The sequence below is a fragment of the Balaenoptera musculus genome, chromosome 3 (assembly GCF_009873245.2).
Source record: "Balaenoptera musculus isolate JJ_BM4_2016_0621 chromosome 3, mBalMus1.pri.v3, whole genome shotgun sequence".
Taxonomy (NCBI): domain Eukaryota; kingdom Metazoa; phylum Chordata; class Mammalia; order Artiodactyla; family Balaenopteridae; genus Balaenoptera; species Balaenoptera musculus.
Genome location: NC_045787.1, coordinates 153,355,520 through 153,380,834, shown reverse-complemented (window position 1 = coordinate 153,380,834; position 25,315 = coordinate 153,355,520). Strand labels below are relative to the sequence as shown.

Here is a 25,315-nt window from a genome sequence, read left to right as displayed (position 1 = left end):
GAAAGACATGATATACTATTGTAATAGTGTGTGGACCCAATATATGTTAGGATCAGAAGAACGATGCCCCCTGAATGGCTCACTCAATTATTATACAATCTTGAAGTTAGAAATGTTCTGCAAAAGAGCAGGGAAAAGAGATGAGATTCCATATGTAGGAGCATTTATGCTATTGCATCAGGAGGAAATGGAGTCAGAGGGCTGCCACCTTATGGTGCAGCAGTCTGAAAGGAAACAAAAAGGGAAATCTGTTCTACAAGGGAAAAGGGAGAAAATGAGAGTGGGGACATGTTATTTCAAAACTTAAACCCGCCCTCCAGCCTATCCAGCTTCCCCAATGGCCAAGCAGGCTGCACCAGCAGTTGTTCCAACTGCCCCCACCCCATGCCACCATCATATTCACTACCTCCTGTTTCCCTTACCCGTGGGGATCAAATAGAAGTTTCTATGTTAAAAACTGGAGCACGGGGACCTGTTTTAATATCACCATCTAAGACCCGACAGGGCACCCAATTTGGACCGGGAGCTACTTCTGCAGCTGGGCAATTTCCCCTGCCCCAATATCCTGTAAGAGGCCAGGGGACTCCCTTGGACTTGAGGCATCCGATTCTGATTTCCCCACAGGAGCCCCAGGTAACATTGACAGTGGGGAACAAGTTGATTGATTTTCTAATAGATACAGGTGATCTTAAGAGGCTTGTAAATATTAAACAAAGGGGAAACAAAGTCATCCTAGGAGAAACTTGCCTGTATCTTTGAGATACAAATGTCCTATCTGGTCTTCTCAGAAACCCTTTTCTCTGCCATCTTTTTAAAATGCAAATTAAGAAAAAAAAAAAAGAGGGTACAGTAATTTAGAACTTGACTTGCTGTCCGTAAATATTAGTAGAAAGGTTTTAGCCATCTAGATAAGTGAGCTTGATTTGTTCCATATGCCAGAAACCCAACTTTAATCCAACCTCTTTTGTAAACTGATGTATTTTACATTGCTGTACCTGACTCAGGGCTGAAATTTTAAAAGGAGAACTATGATGCCTCTCTGTTTGTTTGTGTGTTTGTATGTGTTTTTGTCTTTGGATAACATTGCTGAAGTTAATCTGTAAATGACCTCTATTTAACTGGCTTAAAGAAAAGTAAGTGCTTACAAACGAAACAATTCTAAATACAAGAGAAATTAAGCTAAATGAGTATCAGGGTCACGTGAACTGGGATATATTTAGTATTAAATTAATGCCTGGTATTAATTTTTAAGTTTGTTGATCTAATTAATATAGACATGTCTTTAGAGCCATCAACATTAAGTATAGTACTTTCACTGCACCTAGGTTTAATAGAAGTTAAATGAAATCTTGTTGTATCTGTTGCAAATTGTCAGCAAGAAAAATAACTTGATATGATGAAACTTTAAAGTAAATATAAATGAGATAAGTGCTTTTAGGTAAACTAAAAACAATTACCTTCTAAAAATCATCTAAAATAGTTTCTCCAGATTTTAGTATTACTTGCCTCTTGGTTGTCACTAGAAATCCAGGTTTTTAAGAGTAGGGGATTCTAATTTAAATACATAATTAAAGCTACTGAAAATAATAAAACATTTCAGTATGGTAGAATGTGTGTTTTCCATTAAGATGGTATGAGAAAGGGAATTACATTTTGCTGAAAAAGTTTTGTACCTTGTCAGGATTAACTAAATTGATTGAAGTTAACAAAGTAAGTGGATTTTTTTAAGTAAGCTAATGCAAGACTGGAATTTGATTTCTCTCTGTTAGAAGTGCTCTTTTTGATAACAGATTATATAAGTTTCTGTGCCCTTAGGTGATGCGTATTTGTTTTCTTTTAATCGTTTTGTGACTTTAGTTAAATGAATAAGTATTGTTTCACAGCGACCTGTTGTGTTTTAAAACTGTTTTGATATTTTTAACAAACTTCCCAAATATCAAATCTAAGCTTTTTAGCCTCCAGCTGACTATGGGATACTTCGAAAGAACATCTCCGAGACATTTCAGAGAGAAATGTCAAACTAGGTTTATTTGGTATGTTAAACTACTTCAAAAACATTGTCAAGTGATTGGAGATGAACCTTAGGTTATAGTGTATGGATAAATGTCATTTATATAGATATTCCAAAATTTATATGGAATCCCTAACATCTGATATGTCCTGATATGTTATCAATCATAATACTAGTTATTCTAAAATGGTATATCCAAGTTTCCTGCTAATTGCATTGTACTCAAATCTTTAACTATGCTATTTTAAGTTTTGTCCTGATGTTTTTACAAAATGAAGATTTTCAAGAAGGCTGATAAAAAAGGAACTTTTAAACAAATATAAGTTTCTGATAGCCTTTAGATAATATCACTGGACTGGGTAACAAATGACAAGACTAATGGGAAACCTGATTATTTCATCCAGATCAACGGGAATTAATTACATGGCGCTGAACAAACTGGTAAATATGATTTATAACTTTATGACTTTGGGAAATATACTGGTTTTAATCTTTGTTTTTCGGAAAAACCTTTTCTCTTATGCTATGACCTACAACAAGTTGATAAAGTATGCCTTTGTAAACAAAGATGAAACCTTTTTTTTCTCTCTACTTGATCCTGCCAGAATTTGTTGTCTCTAGCTGGCTCTCCTGTGGACTTGATATTATGTTAATCATTGTTTTAATTTGTTCTTTGTTTCCAAATTGTTTGTGCTTTGTGTCTCCCTGCTGCACTATGTGTTTGTCAATGTTACTAGCTACATTACTTATATCCTGTCTATTTTATAAGATTGTTGCCTCTTGTAGTACCCAGTGTGTAACCAGGCCTCCAACAAAACTTCTTCTATGGCTAAACATCTTAAGGAAATAGATCATATTTATAACATAAAATAATTGTAATAATGTGATTCTAGGTATGGGAAGAAGCAACAAGGGAAAATGTCTTCTGGATCATAATTAGACAGAGGATCCAGAGAATCTTTAATTATCAATAGGGCCTAATCCAAAAATTAGCACCTTGAGTGGCATATCAAGAATTTTCACCTGACCTCGGATAAGCCTCCCAGCACTGTGGGACAAAATTTGGTCATAAAATGTCTCCCAAATATTGGTCAAATTCCTTACCAAGAGGAGAAGATCAATCATCGGGGATTGCAGCCCTCCAACGTGAGCCAGTGAAGCCTGAGAAAACTCAGGAAGGAGAAGAATACCTGCCATCTAGCAGCCATCAGACTGCAACCACTCCCTATGGTGAGTCCTGAGGAAACTCAGGATATGAAAATACAGGATACAGGCCCCAGATAGCTGTGGTATATATCAAAGGAATGATTTCATTGAGCCCAGACTCTTGCATCTTCCCATACATAGAAAAATGCTAAATTCCTTAACTTGAGATGTGGCCTCCTGAGCTAGAAGCCCTCAAAATTCTTGTTAACTCTCAACTTTTAGGCTGTAAATATTTTTAAGTCTACAGGTGTAAAGTAGACTCTTCCAAAGCGGAACAAAAGACAAATCTCAACATTTGGAACTCTGACACCGATGGCAGACACTCCCAGAAAGATCCATCTTACTGAGCAGTTAAAACGTTGTCACCCCTTTTTCCACAAGATTGTGGAATGGACATTGACAGTGGGGAATCATAACAGGGAAGAGCTATGACAGTGGGGAATCATAACAGGGAAGAGCTAAACTGGACTCCATGTTTGATCTGTTTCTTTCACTTTAACCTTTGCTTTTCGTGGCTTTTGTTATTATAATCATACATAATGACCGGCCTCAGGGAACCCTGCCCCTCTGCCCGAATGTTAAACTAAAGTGCCTCTGTTCAGCTCACCGGAAGACAATCTGACCCCGCCCACCTGTGGATGGCTGCAAGAAAGAAGAAATTTACACATCCCCTCGCCGAGGCTGGCCACTCCAGGAGATATTTGCAAAACTTATGGCCTTTTTACCTTACTTCCTCATCTCCTCCCCATCTCTGTGCTATAAACGAAACTGGCATCCAAACCCTGAGAAGACGGTTTTTCAGAGACAGTAATCTGCCGTCTTCTCGGTCTGCCGGCATTCCGCATAAAGTCGTATTCCTTGCCTCATCACCTCCTCTCCGATTCATTGGCCTGTCGTGCAGCGAGCTGAGCGAGCTCGGACTCGGTAACATGGGGATCTGCTCACGGGCAGGCTGCCCCACAGGGTCGCTGGGCTTGATCGGAAGCTCGGGGATCTCTCTCTACGCCAGCCTCCTTCAGGAGAGCAGAGGCTCGGAGAATATCTCTGAGTCCAGATTGCCAGGGACTCCCTGACACAGGGCTGTGCCCGGGTCACACCCGGCCCGCCGACTCGGCTGTGGAACTCCGAGGCTGCGGCGTAGAATGGGGGAGAGGCTAACCTAGCAGCTGCCGAAGCTCCTTTTGCCTTGAGGACACCTTCTCTTCTCATGCCCGCGTCGGCCTGGACTTCCACTCCAAGAAAACACTAAATATTGGAGGATCAGAAAAAGGGCGTTTGGAAATCGAGGCGCACCTGTCAGCACCTACGGTGAGTCTCCCGGAGTGCACTCCATGACCTTTGACTGTCCCCGTACGGGAACTTCGGTTCCAATTTGGGAATTTCCCTGCAAGGGGAAATCCTTATGTGGAATTCTCCCTGCAAAGGGAAAATTCTGATGTGGAATTCTCCCTGCAAAGGGAAAATTCTGATGTGGAATTCTCCCTGCAAAGGGAAAATTCTGATGTGGAATTCTCCTTGCAAAGGGAAAATTCTAATGTGGAATTCTCCTTGCAAAGGGAGATTCTGATGTAAGGCGCCGCTTTGGGGCAACGGTCCAGGTTGAGTGGGACTCGGAAGTCACGTTTGGGCGCGTCTCCGCCATATGTTTCTCCTTTTTCTTTTTGAGCATCCCTTTGCTGTTTGCTTTTACGGTTTATGTTTTATGTGCGACTTCCAGCTGACGAGGTGAAGGTTTATGTTTTGATTTGAGCGCGCTAACATCTAACGTCTGTTACCAACTGCTCGAGCCCAAATGGGAAGCGCTTCCCCTAAGGTTCCACCCCAACCTGGGAACCCTTGGGGAAAATTTTAAATGACTGGTCGACCTATAGCTATGATCCAATGACAAAGAAAAATGGCCTGAAAATGGGTCTCCTACAATTAGATCTCTATTGCCACAGGATGGGAAAATGGACTGAGGTTCCCTTATGTTCAGGAATTTATGTCCCTTTTATTATAATCCTGCTCTGGGTGGCTCCACAATCAAAAGCCTGAGGGAAAAAAACCCAACTCTCCTGACATTCTAAATGATCCCCTTCTAACTTCTCCCAGCTCTCAGGGTGGGGGAACCAAGCTTCCCCCACTCCTGCAAGTTCCCTTACTCCTTCAGATTCTTCTGATCAAACTAAGACCCCACCTCCCGAGAGGGACAATCCCTGCTGGGACAACATTTTATCAGCCAGTCTGCCCCTGTTATCAGAGCCAATTTGAGCACTATCTGGTTTAAATTTTAACTATGAAACCATGACCACAGAAAGAGAAAGATGATTTTCGACAGCATGGCCACAATATTCTTTAGACTCCGGAGAAAATTGGTTAAAATAAAATTTTTCTTAAAATTGCAAAAACCAGTCCTTTTGGCATGTGCAATTAGAAAAAGCTACCTTGTTAAACTACTTCTCTTCAAAATTCTGACCCTGAGAGAACAAAAATTTACCTAAGACAAAGCTTGAAGTTAACTCTTATCAGGTCCTTGAGCTACAAACACAGCCCACATTACCTGAGACTTCAGCCTTGGGTTAATTACTAGAACTTCAAGCCAAGAAGAAAAAAAAAAAAGAGGCAAAGAGACATTTTAAATCTCAAGTGAAAACTATGAGAGCTCTCTCTGTCTGGATATATGTGTATGTCTCAGTATGTGTTTTTGTCTATGGATAATATTGCTGAGGTTAATTTGTAAATGAGCTCTATTTAATTGGCTTAAAAGAAAAGTAAGCCCTTACAAATCAAACAATTCTAAATACAAGAAAAATTAGGCTAAATAAATTTCAGGTTCATGTGACCTGGGAAATATTCAATATTAAATTAATACCTGGTATTAATGTTTAAGTTTGTTGATCTAATTAATATAGACATGTCTTTAGAGCCAACAACATTAAGATAATACTTTTATTGTGCCTAGGTTTAATATAAACTAAATAAGATCTTATTATATCTGTTACAAATTTGTCAGCAATGAAAATAACTTGATGTGAAGAAACTTCCAAGAAAAAAAAATGCAAATAAGATAAGAGCCTTGGGTGAACTTTTTAGGAATAATTATGCTTTAGGAACATCTACTTAAGAATAATCTCTCTAGATATTCGACAACTTAAAACATTTAGAGTTGTGCTAAATTAAGTTAAAGGATGGAAGTTTATTAAATAACTAGTCCATTTCCAAATAAAATAAGATACTGAAACTGTAATTACTGAACATTGGCTTCCTTTTACAGAGAAACAAAAGGTTTAGAACTATTACAAAATGTGTTTGGTGCCACACTGAGATGTTTTCTATAAGAAAGCACATTCTTCAAAAATTATTATTTGGATGTGTGTTTACCAACCTACAGAGTGCTGATGTAAAGGATAGTTCATGGCTGCTTAAGGAAAGTAAGATGTATGTTTTTAGTAAAGAAAGGTATGAGGGGGCTTCCCTGGTGGCACAGTGGTTAAGAATCCGCTACCAATGAAGAAGACACGGGTTCGAGCCCTGGTCCGGGAAGATCCCACATGCCGCCGAGCAGCTAAGCCCGTGCGCCACAAGTACTGAGCCTGAGCTCTGGAGCCCGCGATCCACAACTACTGAAGCCCGCGAGCTACAACTACTGAAGCCCGCGCACCTAGAGCCCGTGCTCCACAACAAGAGAAGCCACCGCAATGAGAAACCTGCTCACTGCAACCCTCCAGTTCGCCGCAACTAGAGAAAGCCCGCGTGCAGCAGCAAAGACCCAATGTAGCCAAAAATAAATAAATTTATTTTAAAAAACGGTATGAGGAATGGAATTACATTTTATTAAGGAAAAAAGAAGTAGGACTGACTTACAGGTGGCTGTTTCTGAATGGGAAATTAAAGTGATGGATACAGAAAGTGACAAAAAAAGTTTGTGGAACGTGAACCCCGAGAAAACAGTTTTGTGCATGGTACAAGTTTTCTTAAGATGTTGAACTGCCTTGGATGACAGATTTTAATTCTTTACCTTTTAAGTGATCAGGTCTATATCTTAAAATCTTTTACTGTTACTTTGGCTAAGTGAATAACTATTGTTTCACAGTGACATATGATCTTATCTGACTGAGTGTTCTAAACCCTTTTGTTTTTTTGATAAAACTTCCCCTGTTATCATCCTCCTGTTATCAACTTCCCCTGAAATCATCTTACTCTTTCTGTGGTCATGGTTTCATAGCTAAAATTTAAACCAGATAGTGCTCAAATTGGCTCTGATAACAGGGGCAGCGAAGTTTCTTTGACCTCTAGCTAACTTTGGGATGCTTCAAAGGGCCCCTGAAACATCCCAAAGAGAGATATTACACTAATTAGGTTCATTTGGTATTTTAAAAGTACATGGGAAGTATTGTCAAATGTGTAATAAATCTTCTTAGGTTACATTGTATGGTAATTGTTACTAATACAGATATTCTAGAAATTATATATGGAATTTCAAAAAATTCTGATATGCCCTGGTAAAATGTTATCAGTTATAATTCTAGTTATTATCGTAAGTGTCATATGTCACAACAGTAACCAAGTTACCTTGTTAATTACATCGTAATCAGATTTTAAACGTGCCTTAAGTCTTTTGTCATTATAGACACTTACACGTTTCACTCTGATGCCTTTGCAAAAATGCTTCCTCTTCAAGAAGATTTATAAAAAGGACTTTTGGATAAACACAAGTTTCTGACTTTCAGACCATAATGATAAACTGGATATAAAGAAGCTCTTCTCCTCAAGCTACTTATGGTTTACAATAATTTGGTAATTTCCATCTATGTGTAAAATTAAAACATTTTTCTTTTCTATCTGCTCCCTCCAGAGATTGGAAACTCTTAGGTCCCCAGCAGCTTTATCAGATCAATTAGGAAAGCTATCTCACAGGTACAGAAATCTCAAGGTATTTTGGGGAACTTGAAAAGGGAGGAATTCACCTAGATCTGGTAAGCAAAATCTGTGACAAGCCCTTGGTGTGACTTTTCTGAGAGGTCTTTTAAAAGTTCACTCTGAGACCCCTTATAAAAATTTCAGCAAGCAAAAAAGCCTATATGATCAATTACAGTTACATAAATCATCAGGCCAAGTTTGTTGAGACCAGACTGAAATTTGGTTCTCTCTCTCTGTTAAGAGAACAAAGTTTTCTTGGAGTGCTGCTTTTAATAACAGACTATGTAAATTTCTTTGCCTTCAAGTGATTTGTATGTGCTTTTAAAATTTCTCGTTATTTTGGTTAAGTAAATAAGTATTATTTCACAATGATCTATGAAGATTTTGGCACACGTAGATAAAGTTCATTTGGCTTCTACACAAATTAACCCCTCATTGTCAGACTTTTGCTATCCTGATGTCTTTGTAGCATGGCAACGGTCTATTCCTAAGTCGGAGAGTTTAAAATGGGTAAGCAATAGCTGTAAATTAAACAGTCAGGGCTATGGAAAATCCAAGATGGTCACTTGGCTTTTTCTGGCTCCCTGACAAATCTCATTTTATTTGATGGGATAAAGCCTTCCCTGGCTACAAGATTAATGCCCTCACAATGGAAAAAAATTATGTTTCACTAAATATTAAATTCTAGTTTTGTTAATTAAGGTCTGTGTTTACCAAGACTCACTTCCCAGATAGTTCCTTGCTGTTATGTTATATTGCTATAAGTTTAATTAGATTATTAAAGGACACTCTAAGTTTGTTTCTAAAGCTTATCTCAGTAGTCTATCTTTAGATAAAGATCGGATGCCCTATGACATACAACCAAGGGATTATACATACTGGAAAAGACACAATTTAAAGGACTATCTCCAACCTGGATGAAAGGACCCTTATCAGAGAGAACGGCTGACCTCAAAATCACCTTAAAACAACGCTCAAACAGAGGAGAAACTACACTCACACCAAGATGAGAAGAAGACATTCAAAAGTAGACAGCTTACCCACGATTCTGGACCTGACTTGTATGATCATTTATAATGTTTTCTTGACTTCTTGGACCTTTGTATATCAATCAAATGTTTTTCTATCATAGGCACGATCCTATGCTAGTTTTAAAAATCGATCCAATTGTTGATTTGTGGCCAATTACCTATGTCTAGTACTTCTGGGTTACCTGAGTGGATTTCTCTACTCCAAGGCTATAATTGGTTGACTCTTAGGAAATTTATCTTAAAAGGAAAATTATAGTCATGTTCAGGCCACTATTGATATTACTAGATGAGATCCCCTCACCTGACCAGTTAATAGTACCTGCTCTGACACTGACCATAAATAAGAATTTTCCTCTATTACTCAAAGTTCAAGCAGAACAACAAGCAAAATTTCAGCCAAGGAATAAAACCTCCCACAATTATGGGATGGATTTATGTAATTAACACCAGGCTATGGTAATTTAAGTTTAAAGACTCCCCTATGCTAGGAACAAATAAATCATACTAAGGATAATCAGTCTAGTAACGCTAAGAAACTGGACTGGACGCCTTATGGACAGTGCCAATATATAGTTTCCCTGAAAGATAAGGATTGGTACAGAACACACTAATAAGTTAGATGACCTGGGATATACTGGGCTGCCCCTAATGGAAGTTCTTGGCTTAATTCTTACTTATGACTTTACTAATACTACTAGCTATGTTGTTTGTATTTTGCCTATTTCAAAAGAAAATTGTTGTTTCTTACATTACCAAATGTGTGACTGATCCTCTGATAAAATGGTGATATATAGTTCCATATGAGATCAATGATTGCAGTAGTCTAACTCTAGATATGAGGAGAAGCAAAAAGAGGGATTATTTTCCTGGACCATGAAAGACTAGGAAGACAGGTCCAGAGACTTTTGGATACAGTAAAGGCCTAGTCCAGTAATAGCACATGGAGTGCCCTATCAGCAAAATCTTTGCCAGACCTGGGAATGAGCATTCCTAGCACCATGGGACAAAATGGTCATGAAATGCGCCAAACCATGGTTGAACTTATGACTATAAAGGGGCCCTGCTGACTAGAAACTGACACTTGCCATCTACTTCTACAAGGCTTAAATCATGAGCCGCTGTAGCTGGTGACCTTCAACACCCTCTGAAAGGAATTCAGGGTGGAGGTCAGGAATGAGGCACTCTGTGCTCTGGGAAAAACAGAACAGTTCTTCAGATGGTTAGATATTTTCAGGAAAAGATTTTATGAGCCCCAAATCTTGCATCTTCTCTTACCTAGAGAAGCATAAAAAATTGTTAATGGTGACAACTGCTTTGTTTTATGTGTTAATACCACATCAAAGATTAAAACCTACTTGGATAAACCTAGCCAACTGGCTACCTGCTTACAGGTCTCCTCAAAGTGCCAGGTCTCGACTGGGATTCAGGCTTATTCTCCTAAAAAGAGATAAGATCTATTTTGTCTATAAATGTTCAGGTTGTCACTCCTCCAACTACTTCTGAGTCTGTTACACCGACATCAATCACACTGGGTTAATAAAAAGGACATCAAAAATGTACATGACCACGCCAAATGGCTCCATTCCTTTGGACAGGGTAACCCAAGTGCTGACTTTATCTGGACTAGGATCAAAATTACTACCAAACGAAACATGGCTCTTACTCTTGCTTGGGCCCCTGGTTACAATAATTCTTTTACTAATCTTTGGCCTCTTTTTTTTTTTTTTAACTTGTTAAATTCTGTCTCCTCCAGATTACAACAGGTTCACATCAAGATAATGATGATGCAAAGATTCCAGCCATTTCTAAGAACAGATCCTGCCAAAATAACAGCAGAAGTCACCGTGGGGCCCCTTAATAAAACAGGGCAAGAGCTCCATGACCCCAACTAGGTGAGGTCTACGAGCCCCTTGCCAGCCTGACGAAGCTACAGAAGACAGAACATAGTCGCTCATCCTCCCAATAAAGATTTCTTGGGGTTCATGTCTCAGGGGGGATTTGAAATGGAAGATAGATGGGCCCCTGGGCTGGACAGCTGGTGTTTGTCAAATGGAGCAAAACTGAAGTTTTGTCCTAAGTCAGACAAGAAGGGCGCCCGTTTCCCTTCCTCCATTGATATGGAGGGAATGAACTAGCAGTGGGGAATTTGTTGCACCAAAAATAGAAATGAGACTTTTCTGATAAACAAGGAAAACAAGCAACAGTGAACAGGCTGGGGAAACAACGTAAACAGGCCTGAAAGAGTTAAGCAATCTTGGTTATTCTTTAGCTGTTACTACTAATGAACACTTGTAGCTAGACTTGTACTTCACAAAGCTAAACAAAGCTAATTACTCTGATTCCATATGAATTGTTCCCTGCCTCTAGCATTTACTCTCATTGCATTCTCTTGTAGCAAATCACCCCTTGTAGCTGTTTACATTTAAGAAAAAAAGTCGCAGGCCATAACCCAGAGATGAACGGACCCAATTACCAGGTTGCCTGACGCCAGCAGTGACTGTTTTAAAATACTGCAAGAAGAAGAATGCAAGACCTTCACCACTTTGATCCTTACCACTTATCCTGGACTGCGAGTTCCACCTATAAGACACCCTGTGATTCCCCAGGACAGGAGGGCACAGTTCTTGCGGCACTAGCCTGCTGTGTCTTCCCTTCTGCCTGGCAGAAAAATAAAGCCATCTCTCTCTTCGTCCCAAATCTCTGCCTCCGTGTTTCTGTTCGACATCGGTGCACAGAGAAGCCGATATTTCGGCAGCATCAACACCTCGTCTCCAATTCATTGGCCTGTCTGCGACGAGCAGAGCGAGCTTGGACTCGGTAACAAGTGCAGGTGTAAGATATGTTTATTATTATAGAAAGTTTTATTGAACAGCACTGATTTAGAATCTACATTTCTTTACCATTCACCTTTAGATCTATAATCCACATACTATTGAAACTGAGTCCTCCTAAAATCGAGTTCCTCTGACAAATTTATGATTAACCTCTCCATCCAAAATGTTATTCCCTTTCTTATTCAACACCTGTTCCCCTCAAGATTGAAGAGTATCAAAGAAAAGGTGGGGGGCGGGAGTTGAAACTGAGCAGGCCCCTGTGGGGCCCTCCTGGGCCCAAAAGACTTTCTGTGTCCCCCATTTCTGGTTTGTAGGAAAAAGGTTTTCAGCCTCCTAGACCTTACCTGAGTTCCAAAGAGCATATTCAAGCATATTCAAATAGTTACTAATTAGGGCAGTGAGAGAATGCAGAAAGAAATGGGAGTAGAGCATGGGGCAGGGTCCTGGTTCCTCCTCAAGGTATATACATAACAATATGTCTCTGCGTTCTTCTACAGGAATTAGCCTCCCCACCCCCAGGTGGAGGATGGTAACTTCAGGCTGAGCACAAGCACATGGGCCCAGACAGGTTGGAACCAGGAGGTTGATGATTGAGATTCTTGGGACACCACCCCATTACCTCACCACCAACCAAATCAGAGGAAGGTTAAACACCCTGCAGCCCTTCCCTCAAATTTTTCCTGTAAAAACTCTTCCTTGAAAACTATTGGGGAGTTTGGGCTTTTTGAGCACAAGTCACTTGTTCTCCTTGCTTGGCCCTTACAGTAAACCTTTCTCTGCTCCAAACTCTGATGTTTTGGTTTGTTTGGGCTTATTGTGTGTTGAGCACACTAACTAGGGTTCGACAACACTGTTAAGTTTGTGAATAAGATAAGGAAAGGATCAAGTTTTATTTTTTATATATATATATATATATATATATATACATGAAAAAACAAGTAAAAGAGTATTCATAGCGGCATTCTTCTTAATATCTAACAACTGGAAACAACCCAAATGTTTGATGGGATAAATAAATTATGATGTATTCACATAACAGTAATGGGCTGCAATATACAACAATATGAGTTTATCTCCAAATATAATGTTGAATGAAAGAAGCCAGACACAAGAGAATATATACTGTATACTGTAGTTATTTAAAGTTTTTAAAATGCAAAAATAATCTACAGTGTTAGAAGTCAAGATAGTGGTCATGTTAGCTAGGCAGCAGTAGGGAAAGGATAGAGTTAAACCAAAGTGTGATTTGTTTTGCAGAAACTATCAGTTAAATGGCAGAAACACACCATGTCCCAAAAAGGTTACAGTGCATTCCAGTCAACAAGATACCACAGTGCTAACAACCAAGAACCTGCTTGCTTGCAGTTTTTGGCAACCTAGTGTAACCTTTACCTCATTATAATGATCATGGCTACCCTTTCATGAATATGTGTGATGCCCCCAGCCTTAAAACTTCCCCTGTCCAGCTGTTCATGGAGAGTTATGTCCCTGTCTCCTTACTTGTCAAAAGTAATAAATGCTTCTGTTTTAATGGAAAGTACTTGGTGTGTTCATTGGCTATGCACCCCAAGGTGGGACCAATAGTGTCTAGTAACAGTTACCTTTGGGTAGAAGGGATGGGGTAGTTGTTGGGAGGGCATGAGGGGAGTATTTGGAGTACTGAAAACATTCTATTTCCCTGGATGGCAGTTATATAGCTGGATGGTGGTTGTGTTATGGAACCAAACTTTGGTCCGCTAGCCTGCAGGCAGTAAACCAATCTACTATACTGGGTTGTGGTGAAGGAAAGTGCGGCGTTTACTGTAAGGCACCAGGCAAAGAGTCTGGGACAGCTAGTGCTCAAAAAGCCCTAACTCCCAGATGGGTTTCAGCAAAACATTTTTAAAGGCAAGGTGAGGGAGGAGGAGTCCCAGGGTCTGTGATCAGTTCATGCACAATTCTCTGATTGGTTGATGGTGAGGTAACAGGGTGGTATCACTGGGGTTAACGTTATCAATCCTCTGGCACCAGTAAGTCTGGTGGCAACATGCTCATGGTCATCAGGTAGTTAATTTCTTCCATTTGGAGGGGTTTTAGCATTTACAAAACAATTCAGGAAATGTGCATCAGATACTATTATATAGGTACTTCAGAGAGGAGCTACAGCAGAGGATATAGGGGAGGGGTCTGTCCCAGGAAGGTCCCATAGGGTCCTGCTTGGTTAGTTATATAGCAGTGTTAACTTGTGATGACCCATTAAGCAGTATGCTATTAAAGAATAGGGCTTTTTTTAAGGTAAAATTATGACTGTCATATAGATATAAAGTGAACAGATTTTAAGTTAATTACTTAATTAACTAGTGAGGGAACAAACAAAAAGTTACAAATGGTGCAAAACAGATACAGAACTGTTTTTTTGTGGGGGGTGGCTGGAGGGAAATCAGTTGTCCTTCCACCAGACAGTTTATTTGCCAGTGTACAGAAAAGAATAATTTGTATTGCTTTCAGCTGTCTACTGATATTTAAACTTACAAACTTTTAAAATAGCTCAAAGATAATGAAATGTTCATACCTTATAGAATCAGATAACCTGGAAGGGCATGCGCTAGACACATAGTTTTCTCCTGCAGACACCAAATAATCTTTTTGGTCCATTTCACAGTCTTTTACATAACTTAAGAGTTGTCAGTCTGTACATTATACTGCCATTTTTTAAAAGTTTATTAAAAAATAAAATTAAATAAAGGAAAATAGAGAGTTCTGTAACCCATGCATCAGCTTTCTCAGGTGTTCCCCAAGGTTACTCTAAATTCCTGAGACTTCCGCACTGACCAGCTTTCTTTAAAGCTTCAACCTCTTGCCACATGGCTGGCCTCTGTCTTACTTCCCTCTTCCCAATTCCCTCTCCAGAGACTAACTATCCAGATGTCTACTTGGTGGGGCAGGGGAAATTGACTGTAATGTTGATTGCGAAAGGAGATCTAAAGATCTGCCTCAAAGAGTTTTCTCCTTGCCCTCTTTATCTTTTTTTTATTTTAGCCTCCACCTTCAGTCCCAGTTCCAGAAGTATCTGGTATTACCACTCCTGTACTTTTGAGGTTTCTGAGATATAAAGTCAGACTGGCTTTCAGCTTTTTTTATAGCTGTCTGGGGATTTGGCATTTTTCAGGTTTGCCAAGAAAATAACAACCGTCTACTTTTCAGGTCCAAAATGTTGCTGGTGTGTCCTTGCCTGATTTTTCCTGAACTTGTGAGTTAACTTTTCAAATAATACCTTAATTTTGGCTTTACTGGGTTTTGGAAGGGAACAAAATTTGATGTATTGTTGGAGAAAAAAGTATTATCCTACCTGTTAAAAAAAATTGTTCATGATATTTGTTAAAGAACAGTAAGGAAGAGTTTATTCAAGGGGGGCCATTGTGATTGGGTATAGGGACCACTGCAATGGAATTTTGCAGTTGGGAAGAGGGACTGGGATCAATTCCAAATACAGCATAAGCAAGTAGGAGTTTATAGCCAATGAGCCAGGTGGGGGTGGTCAGAGAATAGATAATTACTAAGAGGAAGCATCAGGGGTGAGGGGGGACCAAACTAATGGAATACTTGCTGAAAACAGACATCACCTGAGGCATGGTGGAGGAGGAATTACCAGATATCAAGAGTGATAAGATATGGAGGATATGGTATTCTGGCTAAACAGATTTAGTAGTATTCTTGCTAAAATTTGACAATGCAGAAACAAAAATGAGAACCCAACTCTTGAGGCCTAGTTGAAAAAGAGCTCAGAGGAGCCTGATTAGAGTGTGACCAGCCTAATCTCTAAATATTCCCTTTACCTAAATTTTTAAAAACTTTTCTGGTATTTTTTAAAATGTCTAATTGCATTGTTGTCAAAGAATGTGGTACTTATGATACCAGTTCTTTGAAATGTGTTGAGACTACTTTTATAGCCTAGCATAAGGTCATTTTTTTATAACCCTATGATTAAAAATTATTTTCATTAATTTGGGGATGCAATATTCTATGTGTTTGTCCATTAAGTAAAACTTGTTAATTTTGCTCTTCAGATATTCTATATCTTTAGTGATTTTTTTGGTGAGATTTTCTATCAATTACTGAGAAAGATAGTTTAAAAATAACTCAGTAGATTTGTCAGTTCTCTTTGTTCTGTCAATTTTTGCTTTATATATTTTGAAACTCCATTATTAAATACATAAAAGTTTATGAATATTTTCTTTTCTTGGTGAATTAACTCTTTTATTGTTATGTAATTACCTTTTCTACCTCTAGCAATACTTTTTGCTTTAATGTGTGTGTGTGTGTGTGTGTGTGTGTGTGTGTGTGTGTGTGTGTGTGTGTTAGTAGCTACATTAACTTTCTGGGGTTAATATTTGCCAGGTATATCTTTTGCCAGTTTTCCACTTTCAAGGTTTGTGTATCCTTATGTTTTAGCATATAGCTTAGATTTATAAAAATGTAGTCTGACAGTATTTTTCTTTCAATTGGAAAGTTCGGTTCATGTGCATATGTAGTGATTACTAAGAGACTTGACATTATTGCTATCATCTTCTTGTATATTTTTTATTTACCTGAATTTTTATGTTTGTGGGTTGTTGCGTTGTTGCGGGGGGGGGGGGGGCGGGTTGGTTTCTTTTGGTCCTTCTCCCTCTCCCTATTCTACATTCTCTGCCTACTTGTTGGGAAATTGCACACTCTTATGTTGTGAGTTTTATCAAGGGCCATTTCTCCACCAAACCATGATGAATATGTTCATGCAGTTTCTGATGTACGAACGACCTTGTAGTCCTGGAACAACTGTCTGATTCAAAGTATTTGAATCGAAAAATACAGTGGTAGATTTTTACTTTGTTTGTTTGTTGCTATCTGAGTTACCTTCACTTGATTAAATGAACTGTGAAGATTTTCATGTTTTTCAATATTTTGAAATAGTTCAAGCATCTCTCAAAAAGAAACAGAGTTGGACACTAGTTAAACACAGTAAAGACATATTTTATTCAGTACTATTGCGATAGGGGCTTCAGTAAAACTGAACCCAACTCCCAGTAGAGCAAAGACAGCTGGGGATTTACAGCTCCAACAAGCAGGGTAAAGGGGGTCAGTGGATGGAAAATTACTAAAAAGGAGAGAGCAAATTTGGGGGGGATCCTTGCCAAAGGCTGGCCAAGGACTTAGACATCAAGAGTAGGGGATAAGGAATTTGATCAGATGTTAAGAATGGGGGATTCTACCTAAACTGACTTAGCAGTATTCTTGCTAAAACCGGGTTCCACAAGCCAAGTACAGGGCTCAAGGAGGAGGCCTAGTAGAAAAGAAGACTTATAGGAACCTTCCTAAAGTTTGGTCAAAGGTGGAGTCTTTGTCATATCAACAGAAAGAGGCAGATGAAGGTACCGGTTATTTTTAGAAAAACAAATATTACAATCTAAGCTACCATATTGATCTGCCCCAAATGTAATGTACTTCTCCAAATTCCAGTGGCACACCCAGATGTAACCGACAGCTCTGGCCACACATTTAATTAGCGATTTTGTCTGCATTCCTTTTTTAAAAAATTAATTTATTTTTGGCTTCGTTGGGTCTTCTTTGCTGCACGCGGGCTTTCTCTAGTTTGCGGTGATCAGGGGGCTACTCTTTGTTGTGGTGCTCGGGCTTCTCATTGCAGTGGCTTCTCTTGCTGCAGAGCACAGGCTCTAGATGCGTGGGCTTCAGTAGTTGCAGCACGCAGGCTCAGTAGTTATGGCACACGGGCTTAGCTGCTCTGCCGCATGTGGGATCTTCCCGGACCAGGGCTCGAACCTGTGTGCCCCGCATTGGCAGGTGGATTCTTAACCACTGCGCCACCAGCGAAGCCCTTGTCTGCATTCTATACAGTGATAATTCTGAAGCAAATACGGCAGCACCTGTCACTGAGATAGGAAAGGAGGTACAGTAGCCACCATTCATGGAGTGCTCACTCTGCATCTGGTTTGTTAACTACCACATCTACTCAGTCTTCTGACAACTTTGCAAGGGACTCCTCTAGGCTCCCTTTATTTCAGAGGAGGAAAGTGAGGCTTAGCCAAGGCTGTCTGCCCCTTCTTCCCTACCCATGGGTTAGGAACCCACAGGTTCTAATGAGAGGTTTCTTTAGGGTTGCCGGGGTAAGATTACCGCGCAGTCAACTCCTGGCTTGGCAAGCCACAACCCCACCAAAATGAGGTAGCCATTCGGGGAGCCACCACCTTCCGTCCCGCTGGAACCGCCCCTCCCCCCACCACCCGAGGCCCGCGCCTGCGCACTCCTGGCGCCCGCGCCGCGCCCCCGCAGCTTTGTGGGAAATGTAGTCCGGCTCCCCGGGGTGGAGATGCTGGGAGGGGCGGCATTGGTCCGCTGGTTGCTCTGGCTCATGCTGGGAGAGGGTGAGTGCGGGGCCACGGCGGGAGGCGCCGGGTCTGGCGGGCGCCGGAGGGCCTGGCGGGAGGAGTCCGGCACAGCCGGGCGAGGCTCCTTAGGGGCGGGGCGGGGCGGGCTGCAGATGGGCCGCGACCTCTCGGACCCTGCGCAGCGCCGGGCTTCTAGCTCCAGATGTTCCTCCTCTCGCCCCAGGGGCCCAACCGGGTTGGGAACACCGAGAGCTGAGGCGCCGGACGTGGTCCTTCCACCACCTGTCCCCCGAGTGGTGAGGGCAGGGGACCCGACGCGGCGGCCCCGGGTCCCAGGGGCAAGTGAGGGACCGAAAGCTCTGGAAGTCGCTCGGACCCTGGGTTCCTCCCCGTCGCGGGCTGTCCCCCGGACCCACCTCGGAATTCTCGGGGGATGCTGGACCAGGGTGCGGGTCTCCGGGCTCCAGCACCTGCCCTTTGTGTAAACTGCATCTCGGGGACCGCCCTCTGATTTCCGATTCCTAAGGGTGATGGCGTGGGCTCCCCTTAACTCATCTCTCTGTAAGAATGGGGAGGCCAACCCTGTGCAGATTTCTACTTCAGGGAATCCTTTTCTTTCTTTTCTTCCTTTATTTATTTATTTAAAGCAGTTTTTCTTTTACCAAAAAAAAAAGTTCACTATAGGACAACTAGAAGATTCAGAGAAGCAAAAAGGAAAAAATCATTTGAAAACTGTCAGAATCTGCATGTCGGCATGTATATACGTATAAACACAGAAACGCTTTGTTTTTAAGCAAATATGTGGATATTAGTATTCTTTTCTCCATTTACTTCAAAAATGAGTGCACAAGTCTTAAGCTCCGTGATTTTTTAATAAATATTTTTACCTGTGTGTGTAGTACCACTTAAGATGCAGAATAAACTTTTGTAAGTTTTGAAACTATCTACTTGTACCAATTTTTAAGAACAGCTAAGTCTGCTTGTTAATGAATATGAGGAAAAGTATGTCTGTGCCATACTTAATCCTCTCTTTAGGCCTTTGTGTTCTTTCTCAGGGTTGTTGTGGGGGTTTTTGTTTGTTTGTTTAGTATTATAAACAATATAGGCCATCTGGCTACATATATCTTTGCATTCTTGTCTCATTCTATAAATCTCTTCAAGTGAAATTTCTAGATCATACTGTAAGGCTTTTGATACCTCCTGTCCTATTTTCTCTAGAAAAGTAGTAGTTTATAAACATTGCAAGGTAATGGTGCCTGATTGACCCACAGCAAGTCTGAGTGTTACTATTCTCTAACTTTCTGAGAGGTGCAAACAATAGGGTTGTTTAGATTTGCATATTGAAAACTAGTGAATATTTTTATGCAGTTTGCATTGTGTTTTTAAATTGTGTCTGATACACAAGTATATTTCCAATTTCTATGCAGAAATGTTACATTTTCATATGTCCAGATGTGCAAACCTTCCCTTCATGTTTGGGTCTTTGACATCATTGTTAGGGGGTCTTCTATTCCATATGTCACAAAATATTCATCTTCATTTTCTTATAGTACTTTAGTTTCACTTTATGTGCAAATTTTTATTCTTTTCCAAATGGTAAGTCCTTGTTCCAGGTTACTGAATCATTCATCCTTTCTTCATTGATGTGAAATGTCCCTTTTTTCATATCCTGAATTCTTATATATAAATTTTTTTTCTGAACTGATTGCGTTGGTAGGATTTTAATTTGTTCTATTCACCCTTTTCCCTGTTAGACTATAACATCCGCGAGGGTAGAGAGTTTATCTATTTTGTTTACAGCTGTATTCATCCCTTGCCCTAAGAATGGTGCCTGGTACACAGTAGGTGGTCAACAATATATCTGGTGAATGAGTGACACTATACAGTAACACTATGTTCTAATTATCATAGCTTTATAATATCTGGAAGGCAAATTCTCACATCCATTGTTATACAACACAATTAACTTTTTAAAAAAATCATCTTTTCCATAATTAACTTTACAAGATTATTATTTAGCTGTAACTTGGTTGGGAATATGTTAAGTTTATAAATTAATTTCAGAGAAGTGACAACTTAGGATACTGTGACATCCTATCCAGGAGTATGGTATGTCTCTCTCTGTTCAGCTTTCTTTATATATCTAAATAAGCTTAATAAATAAAAAGTACAGTTTTCTCTACATTAATACTATACACTTCTTATTTGGCTTATCTGTAGGTATTATATTGTCGATGAGAAAAGATATTCACAACCTAAAAGTTGAGAGTTATTTTTTATTCGGCAGGAATTTTTAGGACTTCAAGCCCAGGAGGCAGCATCTCAAGTAACCCTGAGAGAACTGCCCCAGGGAGGTGGGGGTGGGGGCAGGATATATAGGAGTTTTGCAACAAAGGGCAGGTAGTCTGACCGTCAGAAGATTATGGTTAATTAAAGAAAACCAGATATCTCAGGTTGAGGAATTTAGCACTTTTCTATGTGTGGGAAGATGTAAGAGTCTGGGTTCACTGAAATCATTCCTTTGATATGCACCTCAGCTATCTGGGGCCAGTATCCTGTGTTTTCACATCCTGAGTTTCCTCAGGGCTCACTGTGGGGAGTGGCTGCAGTCTGATGGCTGCTAGATGACAGGTATTCTCTTCCTTTCTAAGTTCCCTCAGGGCTCACCAGCTCGCTGGTGGTGGCTGCAATCGCTGATGACTGTGACATCCTTTGTTTACTGATATGGCAGGCAGTATTCCATTTCTCAATATTTTTTGTTGTTGCTGGAGTCTTGTTTCTCACATCTTTTCCTTCCCTCAGCTCTGCCTCCTCTGATCCTGCCCATCCCCTGGGAAGGACACCACAGGAAGGAAGGAGAAGGCAATGGCTGCTGGGCCTCTACTACTGGGAGTTCAGGTGAGCTCATTTTTCTCTCTTAAACCTCTCCCTTACTCCTTGTTCCTATACTGTAGGTGGGCCTCACCACAGAAAACAGGGCCATTGAGATCTCTGAATGTTGGATGTTTTCCACAAAACTCCCCCTCAGCTAGGTTCTCAGCTTCCAGTTCCTTATTCAGCTGGATGCCTTGGCCTGCTGAGCTGTTGGTATTGTCCAAGTGTCAGAATAGGAACAAAAATCATGTGAGAGATGGTCCTGGTGCTTATAGGGCTATGGACTTTCAGGGAACATAAAAGAGGTCACACCTCTACAAGGAACAGTCATGATGATTGCACACGTATATGATAATAAGAACAAGTGTGGTTAAGTACCCACATTGTCAGTGTTCCAAGACCTGGAAAGAGAGAAGATCAGTGTGGTGACCAGAAGTAGGGTTGGGTAGGGATACCTGGAGAGGATTTGCTGTAATGGAGTCAGAGTGTCCCAAGTTTAAATTCCGACTACCATTTAATAGCTGCACTGTCTTGGGCGAGTGACTTGACTTCCCTTGAAGCATCAGTTCCTCATGTGATTATAGAAATAACAGCATTAACTGAGTGTTTGCCACATACTTGACATTGATAAGAATTTCACTGGACTTATTTCATTTAATAATACCTACTTCATAAGTTTGTTGAAAGTTCAAATGAAATAATGTAAGTAAAAAGAGCCCAGCTTTGGTTCCTGGAATGTTGAAGGTACTAGCTCAGCGGCAGGCATTCTTAGCGCTATTCCAGCCACTAACTTGGTGTTTTAGAGTTTGTCGACTGAAAAAACATGCACAACATGAGGGCTGTGAGTTAAGTTTTATTTGGGGCAAATTGAGGACTATAGCCTGGGAGACAGCATTTCAGATAGCTCTGAGAAACTGCTCCAAAGAAGCAGAGGGGATGGTCAGTATATATGTGATTTTGGTGAGGGGGGGCGGTGCATGCAATCAAGCACACATTTTTTTTTTTGCAGAAGGTTTCTGCTAGTCTCATGAAGGTTACTGCTAGTCACGAGGAGCAGACGTCACCATGAAGGATTTTAGTGCTTCTCTAGATGTGAGGAGATATAAGAATTGGGCTCATAAAATTGTCTCTTGAAAATATCTAACTATCTGAAGACCTGTTCTGCCAGTTTTTCCCAGAGCAGAGTGCTGATCTCCATCCTGAACTCCTTTCAGGGGATGTTGAAAGTCAGCAGCTGTAGCGGCTCGTAATTTGATCCTTGTAGAGGTAGATGGCAAGTGCCAATTTGTAGGTGACAAGTTTTAGAGGTGGAGCGAAGGTAGAAGGGACTGGAAGGGAGAGGGAATCAGATACAGTTTGGGGTCAAGTACCAGGAAGGAGGAGTTTGTGTGTTTGGTGGGGTGGTAGGCATGGGAGTAGAGGAGGAGTCAGAGGAATTTAAATAAGGGAGTTGGCATGATAAGAGCTTTTCTAAGAAGAAGAAGTGTTGGACCTCCCTGGTGGCGCAGTGGTTGAGAATCTGCCTGCCAATGTGGGGCACACGGGTTCAATCCCTGGTCCAGGAAGATCCCACATGCTGCGGAGCAGCTAGGCACGTGCGCCACAACTACTGAGCCTGCCCTCTAGAGCCCGTGAGCCACAACTACCAAACCCGAGCACCACAACTTCTGAGCCTGTCTGCTGCAACTACTGAAGCCCACGTGCCTAGAGCCCGTGCTCCGCAACAAGAGAAGCCACTGCGATGAGAAACCCGCACCCCACTCACTGCAACTAGAGAAAGCCCGCACGCTGCAACAAAGACCCCGTGCAACCAAAAAAAAAAAAAAGAAGAAGAAGCAGTGTCTGTCAGCTAGAGGAAATCAGAGGAAAAAAAGTGAGTAAGGAGCCTAGGTTTTGTTTGCCCTGTGAGATTGCTTGAAAATGGAACCTGCTAGTTTTTGCTAGAACCTGGAGTTGTTCCTTCTCTGGAAAAGGAAATAAGACATCAGGGGCACTTTACCCAGGAAACCTTAAGTTCTTGGGTTTTTTTTGTTTTTGTTTTTCTTTTTAGGGTTAGGTTTACTTAACTTTGTCTGCCGTCCCAAAGGACTTGTGGTTTTTCTTTATTCATAAGATCATGTGTTAGGATTCTCTTAAATATGTCACTTGGTTATTTACAAGAGGAACCAGTTTAAAGGCTTCATGAAGAAAAGCATTAACTGTTGTGATTTTTAAAAAAATTATTTATTTATTTTTGGCTGCATTGGGTCTTCGTTGCTGCGTGCGGGCTTTTCTCTAGTTGTGAGCGGGGGCTACTCTTCGTTGTGGTGCACGGGCTTCTCATTACAGTGGCTTCTCTTGTTGAGGAGCACGGGCTTTAGGCGCACAGGCTCAGTAGTTGTGGCACACGGGCTTAGTTGCTCCATGGCATGTGGAATCTTCCCAGACCAGGGCTTGAACCCGTGTCGCCTGCATTGGCAGGCGGATTCTTAACCACTGTACCACCAGGGAAGTCCAACTGTTGTGATTTCTATTTGTACTACTTTCTCTTCTCAGTGTTATCAAGCTCAGTTTTAAAAGGCAACATAACTCACAAAAATAGGTATCAGAGAGAGGGAGTTTCTGGAAGAGGGGAAGGTTTAAGGGGGGAGCACTCAGAAAAGTTTGGTTGATGAAGGTTGTGGTTTGGTTGTCAATAGCCTTGATTTTATTTTATTTAGTTAAAATAGTACTAACTAAATTTTTAAATCAGCTTTATTTTTCAGGTATAATTTACATAAAATAACCCACTTAAAGCATATAATTCATTGAGTTTTGACAAATTTATGCACCAACATCATCACCACCCCAGTCAAGCTATAGAACATTTTTATCACCCCAGAAAGTATCCTCATACCCTTCCTATCCACGATCCCCATCCCAGGCAAACACTGATTTGATTTCTGAATACTTCAGTATGTGTTTCCTAAAAATAAGGACCCTGGTTTTTTTTTTTGTAAAAAAAGGTACATGTTTATTTTTCACTCAGGCATAAGCAAAGCAAGGTCATTCCTGGGAGAGGGGCATGACCCACCAGCAAAAGTGCTGTCATAGTGTCAGAGGGTGGGAATGGTGATAGCTTGAGGCCTGCAGTAAAAATATATATAGTGTAAGGGCTGTGCTGAGCCCCACCCAGGGAATGCAGTGGAGAATATATTGGCCATTATTAACTTGACAAATAGTTAACAGTTTAGCCAAAAGGCATTTGCTGAGCAAAGGACCCTGTTTTACATAACCAAAATATAATTATCAAAATGAGGAAACTTACTTTGATACACTACTGTTAACTAATCTACAGACCTTACTCCTAATTTGCCACAAATGTCCTTTATCTGGTCCAGGAACTAATCCAGATCACATCTGGCATTTAGCTGTCCTGTCTCCTTAGTCTCCCTTAATCTGGAACAGTTCTCAGTCTTTGTCTTTGATGACTTTTGACACTTTCGAAGAGTACAGTGATTGATTTAGGAGGTATCAGTGCAGCGTTAGAGCTGTATTCCTTTTTTCATCTTTACTAATATTTTCATCTTTCCTACATTGGCCAGTGATGTGCCTGTGAATTGCCCGAGTATGACTTGTGTTTGCCTTTAAATTTTATCTTCCTTTTCTGAATATAAATATTAGGCATATAGTTCTAAAAAAAAATTAAGGCCATAAGATATATTTCTAGGTCTCAAATCCTCAAAAATAACTATGGATGTACATTCTTCTAGCCTTTTAAGATAGCTTTTTATATCCTTTGCCCCTTTTTATATTGAGTTGTTTATATATAAAAGAAGCCTTTTATATAATGTGGATATTAGTCCTTTCCCATAAATTGTCATTCCTGTTCCCTGTCATTTTTCTTCTAAAATTTTTTATAATCTTCTACAAGTAAGTTTTGAAGTTTTATGCAGTTAACTTTCCTTTTCCCTTGTTTGGCTTTGGAATCATTGCTATGAAAGGCTTTCTGTACCCTAAGATTATAGAAATACTTTTCTACATTTTTTATTAGTTTTATCATTTTAAATTTGGATTCTTGAGCTATCTGGAATTTATTGTATATATGTGAGGTTGTATTCTAACTTCATTTAACATGGT

General features: G+C 40.4%; 1 protein-coding gene across 2 annotated transcripts in view; it reads left to right on the top strand.

The window, feature by feature from the left end:
• LOC118893460 (zinc finger protein 2 homolog) overlaps nucleotides 1–25,315 on the top strand; it is a 93,254-nt gene that overhangs the window by 52,834 nt on the left and 15,105 nt on the right. The window contains exons 1-2 of one of the 2 annotated variants that reach the window (XM_036849047.1): nucleotides 18,300–18,379; nucleotides 21,146–21,241. The exons of the other annotated variant lie outside the window; for it this stretch is intronic. The gene's annotated coding sequence lies outside the window, so the exon portion shown is untranslated. Of the gene's footprint in view, nucleotides 1–18,299; nucleotides 18,380–21,145; nucleotides 21,242–25,315 lie in introns of those variants that run through there. 2 annotated transcript variants of the gene reach the window in all.